The sequence below is a fragment of the Orycteropus afer genome, unplaced genomic scaffold (assembly GCF_000298275.1).
Source record: "Orycteropus afer afer isolate SDZICR_OR568_19922 unplaced genomic scaffold, OryAfe1.0 scaffold00031, whole genome shotgun sequence".
Taxonomy (NCBI): domain Eukaryota; kingdom Metazoa; phylum Chordata; class Mammalia; order Tubulidentata; family Orycteropodidae; genus Orycteropus; species Orycteropus afer.
In genome coordinates, this window is record NW_006921618.1 from 10,606,086 (window position 1) to 10,614,073 (window position 7,988).

Genomic DNA, 7,988 nt, shown 5'->3' on the forward strand with positions numbered 1-7,988 from the left:
TTATGTGCCGTCGAGTCAGACCCAACTCATAGCGACCCCTTCTTGGGTTTCCGAGGCAGTATCACTACAGAAGTAGATTGCCCAATCTTCCTTCTGGGGAGTGGCTGGTGGGTTTGAACCACCAGCCTTCTGGTTAGCAGTCAAGTGCCTTAGCCACTATGCTACCAGAGCTCCCATGAAAATATATACAAAGTAACAAATGGAAGCTTTCCTCAAAATCAATCATCCTCTCCTCCCACTTCCTGGAAGAATCCACTAGATTTATTCCAAAAATCAATTTTATTGAGGTATAAATTATATATAACAAAATGCATGCCTTTTAAGTGTACAGTTTGATTGATTTTCACAAATGTATACATCTGTGTAAACACCACCACAATCAAGTCGTAGAACATTTCCACAACACCCCAAAGTCCCCTTGTAGCCCTTAGCAATCAGCCCCTGGCCTCAGTTCCTTGGCCCCACTGATCGACTTTCTGTCACTAAAGCTTTGATTTGCCTTTTCTAGAATTTCATATAAATAGAATCATACAGTATGTATTCTTCCCTATCTGCCTTTTTCAGACATAGCATTGTTGAGATTCATCCATGTTGGTTATATGAATACTTATTTTTTTATTCCAAGTAGAATTCCATTGTATGGATATACCATAATTTGTTTATCCAATTTATTGATGGACATTTGTGGTTTCAAGTTGTGGGTTATTATGAATAAGGCTGCTATGCACATTAGTGTACATTCATGTACAAGTCTTTGTGTAGACATAAGTTTTAATTTCTTTTGTGTAAATACCTAGGACTAGAATTGCTGGGCCATGGATAATTGTATATTTAACTTAGTAAGAAATCGTCAAATTGTTTTTCACAGTGGTTATACCATTTTACATTCCCATCAGCAGTGTATGAGAATTCCAGTTGCTAAACATCTTTGTCAACACTTGGCATAGTCAATCTTTTTTATTCTAGCACAAGTGGTATCTCATTGTGATTTTGATTTGCATTTCCCTAATAACTAGTGATGATGATAAGCATCTTTTTGTGTTTACTTTCACTTATTGGGGTGTTCTGGTGGCATAGTGCCTAAGGCATTTGACTGCTAACCAGAAGGCTGGTGGTTCAAAACCACCAGCCACTCCTCGGAAGGAAGATTGGGCAATCTACTTCCGTAGTGATACCACCTTGGAAACCCAAAGAGGGGTTGCTATGAGTCAGATCTGACTCGAGGGCAGTGTTTCTTTCTTTCTTTCTTTCTTTCTTTTTTTTTTTTGAGTTCTCTTAGTGATGAACATCAAAGACTACAGCCTTCAGTATGTATTACATTTCAACATAAACAAAACAAAAATCCTCACAACTGGACAAATAAGCAACATAGTAATAAATGGAGAAATAATCAAAGTTGCGAAGGATTTCATTTTACTTGGATCCACAATCAATGCCCATGAAAGCAGCAGTCAAGAAATCAAATGACATACTGCATTGGGCAAATCTGCTACGAAAGATCTCTTTAAAGTGTTAAAGAGCAAAAATGTCACTTTGAAGACTAAGGTGTACTTGACCCAAGTCACGGTATTTTCAACTGGCTAATATGCATCTAAAATCTGGACAAAGAATAAGGAAGACCACAGAAGAATTGATGCCTTTGAATTATAGTTTTAGTGAAGAATATTGAATATTTCATGGACTACCAGAAGAATGAATGAATTTGTCTTGGAAGAAGTACAGCCAGAATGCTCCATAGAAGGGAGGAAAGTGAGACTTCATCTCATGTACTTTGGACATGTTATCAGGAGGGACAATTCCCTGGAGAAGGACGTCATGCTTGATAAAGTACATGGTTAGCAAGGAACAGGAAGACCCTCAATAGTTGGGTTGACACAGTGGCTGCAACAATGGGCTCAAACACAGTAACATTGTGAGGGTGGCACAGGGCAGTGGCACAGGGCAGTGCTTCATTCTGTTGCACATAGGGTTGCTATGAGTTGGAATTGACTTGAGGACACCTAACAACAGTAATTGTCCATTTACATATCTTCTTTTGTAAAGTGTCTTTTCAAATCTTTTGCTCATTTCTTTTTAAGTTATTTGTCTTCTTATCATTGAAGCTGTAAGACTTCTTTATTCATTCTGGATATAAGTCCTTTGCCACATATATGTATTATGAATCCTTCTCCTAGTTTGCGTTTCGTTTTATTTTATTAACAGTATATTTCAATGAGCAGAAATTTTAAATTTTGATAAAGAGTTGCCTCATATATTTTGTTTAGTGTTCTAGTTTTTTAACCTGGGAAGGTATGTCTCATCTTGGTTACTCCATTAGGCCATAAGTGGGAATCTGTTCTGATTACCTAGAGCTGCTTTGACAAGAAATATACCACAAATGAGATGGGTTTAACAAATAGGAGTTTATTCTCTTACAGTTCAGGAGGCTAGAAGTCCAAGTTCAAAGTGCCAGACTTTCACACAGCCCCTCGACCTTGAACTTCAGCTCTGCCTCTTGCTCCCAGCCCACTGAAGCTAGAGGCATCTCTTCACTCAGGCAGCTACTGGCTGCTGAGGCTAACAAGCCCAAGGTCGACAAATAAAATGGCACAGTCCCAACGTTCCCAGGCCATTGATTCAAGTCCATTAAAAGTCCCAAGGTCAGCAGAGCATGGCAGGCTGCTGAACAACAACATGGCTACATGCAGGGTTCAAGCATGCCATAAGCTTGAGACCATTCCCAAAGCTGTTTCTTATATATGGGAAGCAGACCACATCCCTAAGGCAGCTACTCAGCTACTCACAGTAGATTCCACCATGGAGTTAACTACCAATCTCACCATGGGGGATAACTACATCCAGCTGCCCAACCACTTAATCAGGCCCAGCCAAGTTGACATACAAATTTAACTACCACAGAATCTAACCATTTTTTTAAAAAAATTGTGATAGAATTTAAATAGCAAAACATTTGCCATCTTGTGCAACCATCACCACTATCCATTTTCAAATTTCATCATCACCCTTAATAGAAAGGTCTCTAGAGAGTCTGTATGAGATCACTACTGTTAAAAATTAAGAAAGGATTTACACACAGGAAGAATCCTCCTTTGAAGGTTACCAGGAGTGGGAGGTGAAAGGAGGTAAATCACTAACTAGAAGGGAGACATCTATTAACTTGGGTGAAGGGAAAGGCAATATACCTCAAGGGGAGGTCAACACAAAACGAGCAGGGCAGTGAAAGACACAGGGAGAAGCACAAGTGTTGAAGTCCACAATGGTGAAATTACACACACAATCCTGCAATAACAGTAATAACAATAATCTATGAGTGGATACATACATAGACACACAAGCTGAACAGGGGTGGGAAGTTGAATGGGACTACACCCATGGATATAGATAGCTTTGATGGAGGATATCTCTACCTATGTATTTATATGTGCTGCAAATATATCCATGAATATGGTAGGACATTCAGGGGGCAAAGTTATGAAAGCTTCTTAGCCATAACCAACATCTTCAGGGAATGAGTTGCTGGCATGGAGGCTCAGTACCACAGTCTCAATGGACACTAAGATCAGCTGGCATAACAGTTCACAAAGACAATGTTCTACATCCTACTTTGGTGAGTAGCTACTAGGGTCTTAAAAGCTTGTGAGCGGCCAACTAAGGTGCAGCTATTGGTCTCTCCCCATCAGGAGCAAAGAAGAGTGAAGAAAATCAAAGCTGCAAGGAAACAAAGTCCACAGGACTAACGGCATATGTGAACCTCAGCCTCCAAGACTGAGACCAGAACCAGATGGTACCTGGCTACCACTGCTCAACACCCTGAAAGGGATCACACTGGGAGGAATGGGAGGTCTCGGACAGAATGGCGGAAAATGTGGAACAAAACTTAAAATCATAAAAAAGACCAGGCTTACTGGTCTGATGAAGATGGATAGAACCCCCAAGACATTGGCCCTTAGACACCCTTCAAACTAGGAACTGAACACAACCCTCATGACTCAACTGACAGCCAAAGGATAGTCAGGCCTATAAAGTGAACAATAGCAGGAGGGTATGCACTCATCAGAACAACCAAGCACATGAGATCAAGAAGACAGGATGTGCCCAGAGTTAGAGCTAGAAAGGTGGGAAGAACATGGGAAGGAAGAATGAAGGGAAGGGGTGAGCACAGGGAGGGAGTGGGAAGAATGCTGTTACAGTGTGGAGGCTGCAGTAAATGTCACAACACAGAATGGGTATGGATTGTTGAATGGAAAATCAATTTGCTCTGTAAACTTTCACCCAAATCTCTCTCACACACACATACACAATTCTTTCTTTTTTTTTAATAAGGGGACTTAACATTGGCAGAACATTATTATCAAATTCACAGTTCCTGTACACTTTTAGATTAAACTTTCTCTCTCTCTCTCTCTCTCCCTGTGATCTCTCCCTCTGGGGGTAGTCAGCTCTTTTGTCCTGAGAACAGCCCTATGGTTACTTCCCCATCATGTGGTGAGGAACTGAAGCCTCCTGCCACCAGCCATGAGTGAGCTTGAAGACAGATTCTGCAGCCCTTCAGATGACTGTAGCCCTGGGCCACAACGTGGTAGAACCTTCTGAGAGAATCTGAACTAATGTGGCCAAGCCACTCTCAGCTTCCTGACTCTCGGAAACTGTCAGATGTCAGATAATAAATGTTTTGTTGTTTTAAGCAGCTACATTTGGAGGGTCATTTGTTATGTGACAATAGATAACTAGTAAACCCCTAACCAAAATAAATAAAATAAAATAAACCTCACTGCCATCAAGTCGAATCCGACTCATAGCAACCCCTCCTTGGGTTTCAGGACGGTATCTCTACAGAAGTAGATTGCCTAATCTTTCTTCTGAGGAGTGGCTGGTGGGTTTGAACTGCCAGCCTTTTGGTTAGCAATAAAATGCCTTAGGCACTATGCCACCAGAGTCCCTGTTGTTGTTATGTACCGTTGAGTCAGACCCAACTCATAGCGACCCCTTCTTGGGTTTCCGAGGCAGTATCACTACAGAAGTAGATTGCCCAACCTTCCTTCTGAGGAGTGACTGGTGGGTTTGAACCACCAGCCTTCTGGTTAGCAGTCAAGTGCCTTAGGCACTGTGCTACCAGAGCTCCTAGGTTTGCATTTGTCTACTAGCCTAAACATTGATGGTTTGAACCTACCCCACAGTGCCGAGGAAAAAAGGGCTGGTGGTCTCCTTCTGTTAAGATTGTTGTTGTTATGTGCTATCAAGTTGATTGCGACTCATAGAAACACTACAGGGCAGAGTAGAACGGCTGCATAGGTTTTCCTAGGCTGTAATCTTTATGGGAGCAGATCTCCACGTCTTTTCTCATGCGAAGCTGCTGGATGGGTTCAAACTGCTGACCTTCCAGTTGGCAGCTGAGTGCTTAACCATTGGGCCACTAGAACTCCTTCCCTTAAGGTTATAGCCATGAAAATCCTATGCGCACTTTTACTCTGTAACACCTGGGATTTCTGTGAGTCTGGATCAACTTGATAACCCAGGAAGAAGGGAAATTGGAGACCCGAACTGAGTAAGAGAGGCAGTTCTGTGCCCCTTCACACTGGAATTCCCTAGTCTCTACAATTAGCAGGTTCCAATGGCAAATCACTCAGTGCCCAAGGGCTGCTTCTCATTTGCTAAGGAGACATATCTCTCCAGACTTTCCAAGGGGTATTAGAAATTTCTAGTGAGGTAGAATAAAAAGCCTGAAAAGTGAGTATTTATCAAGGAAATAAGTAATAGAAGACTAGTAACATCTGGCCCATCAAAGACCTTTTTATTCCCAGGGCTTACTTGAGCAACCACAGAGAAATTCTTTTGGTTTAATTACCTTCAATAGGGGCAAGAAGCCTGGATCAAATCTTCCAGGACAAATGATTATATATAAATTTCCATTACAGCTCTCAATTATTCAAAAGACACTGAAGAAAGATAGCCTGGGCCAAGAGTTAACTTGGTTACTTTGAAGCAAAAGGAAATGGTGAATCTAGAGTCAAACCACACATGACGCTTATTCATTTGCAGCTCAGAGAACAGTGAATGGTAGGTATATTTTTTTCCATCCATATGGGAAGACATTTAATAAGCAATCTATGTAACCCTACTTGGAAAAAATATTTATATATACACGTCTAGCATAGAAATGGCAAGTACTTGATACTTTTTCTGAAATATTTGGTCTTCAAATAAGAGGAATAAATATCTGCAATAAGCTCTGGGTTTCACGAAACAAATCACAGCAAAACATTTTCTTTTAGAGCAATAATAGAGAAAACCCATTGTTGTCCTGTCGATTCCAACTAATAGGGAACTATTGGATAGAGTGGAGCTCTGGTAGTGTAGTGCCTAAGGGACTTGACTGCTAACCAGAAGGCTGGTAGTTCAAACCCACCAGCCACTCCTCGGAAGGACGGTTGGGCAATCTACTTCCGTAGTGATACTGCCTCAGAAACCCAAGGAGGGGTCACTATGAGTCAGGTCCGACTCGACGGTACATAACAACAACAACAACACTGGATAGAGCAGAACTTCCTCAGAGGGTTTCAAAGGCTGTAATCTTTATGGACCCATGGAAGCAGCTGTCAAGAAATCAAACGGTATATTGCATTGGGCAAAATTACTGCAAAAGACCTCTTTTAAGTGTTAAAAAGCAAAGGTGTCTCTTTGAGGACTAGGGTGTGCCTGACCTAAGCCATGGTTTTTTCAGTTACTCTCATATGCCTGCCAAAGCTGGACAATGAATAAGGCAGATTGAAGGAGAATTGATGCATTTGAATTGTGACATGGTGAAGAATATTGAATATACCACAGATTGACAGAATGACAATAAATCTGTCTTGGGAGAAGTATAGCTAGAATGCTTCTCAGAAGGGAGAATGGTGAGAATGCATCGTATATACATTGGACATGCTATCAGGAGGGATCAGTCCCTAGGGAAGGCCATCATGCTTGGTAAAATAGAGAGGCAGCAAAAAAGAGGAAGACCCTCAGTGAGACAGACTGACATGGTGCCACGACAATGGGCTCCAACATACCGATGACTGTGAAGCTAGTGCAGGTCTGGGGAGTGTTTCATTCTGTTGCACATAGGGTCACTATGAACTGGAACCCACTGCATGGCACCTAACAGCTACAACAATCCTTTAACCAGACTCCAAGTCAAGAGTTTAGTAGAATGTTTCTCTAAATTTTTCTTGAGCACCAGTGCAATGAGATACTCATGGGTAAATGGGTCCAAGAGTTTATAAGATTTGAGAAACACAGTCCATTCTTCTGGAGACGCCTACTGTGCATTAAACACCAAGAACAAAACCCACTGCCATTGAGTTGATTAAAAAAGTTCTTAGAAGGACTACAATACAGAAACTGTTGAACTGTTCCAAACAATTCAGAGTCTAAACTCTTCCCAAATAATGCTTTCAAATACTCTATTTTAATATCTACAAACCACTTCTATTTATATCTTCTACATCTTAAAAGACCAGAAGAAGTCTGCCAAGATTTGAGATTTTTCATGTGTGTAAGTTTCCATCCTTTCTCCTTCTAGATTGGAACTAGGTTATTGATTCATTTTAATTTTACTGTGATTTGGGTGAACGTTTAAAGAGCAAATTCATGTTCCATACAGCAGTTCATACACACTTTCTGTCATGACATTGACTGCAATCTCCCACAATGCAACAGCTCGTTTATTATTTTTAAAAATTATTTATTTTTGTTGTTGAGAATATACACAGCAGAAATATACCGATTCAGCAATTTCTACATGTACAATTCAGTGCCACTGATCACATTATTTCAGTTGTATAACCATTCTTACCCTCTCTCTTGATTCTCTAGGACTGCTATAACAAATATCACAAGTGGATGGCTTTAACAAACAGGAGTGTATTCTCTTACTATTTAGGAAGCTAGAAGTGTCCAAATTCAGAGTGCCAGCTTTAGGGGCTGGGTGAAAGCCCCTCAACCTTGGG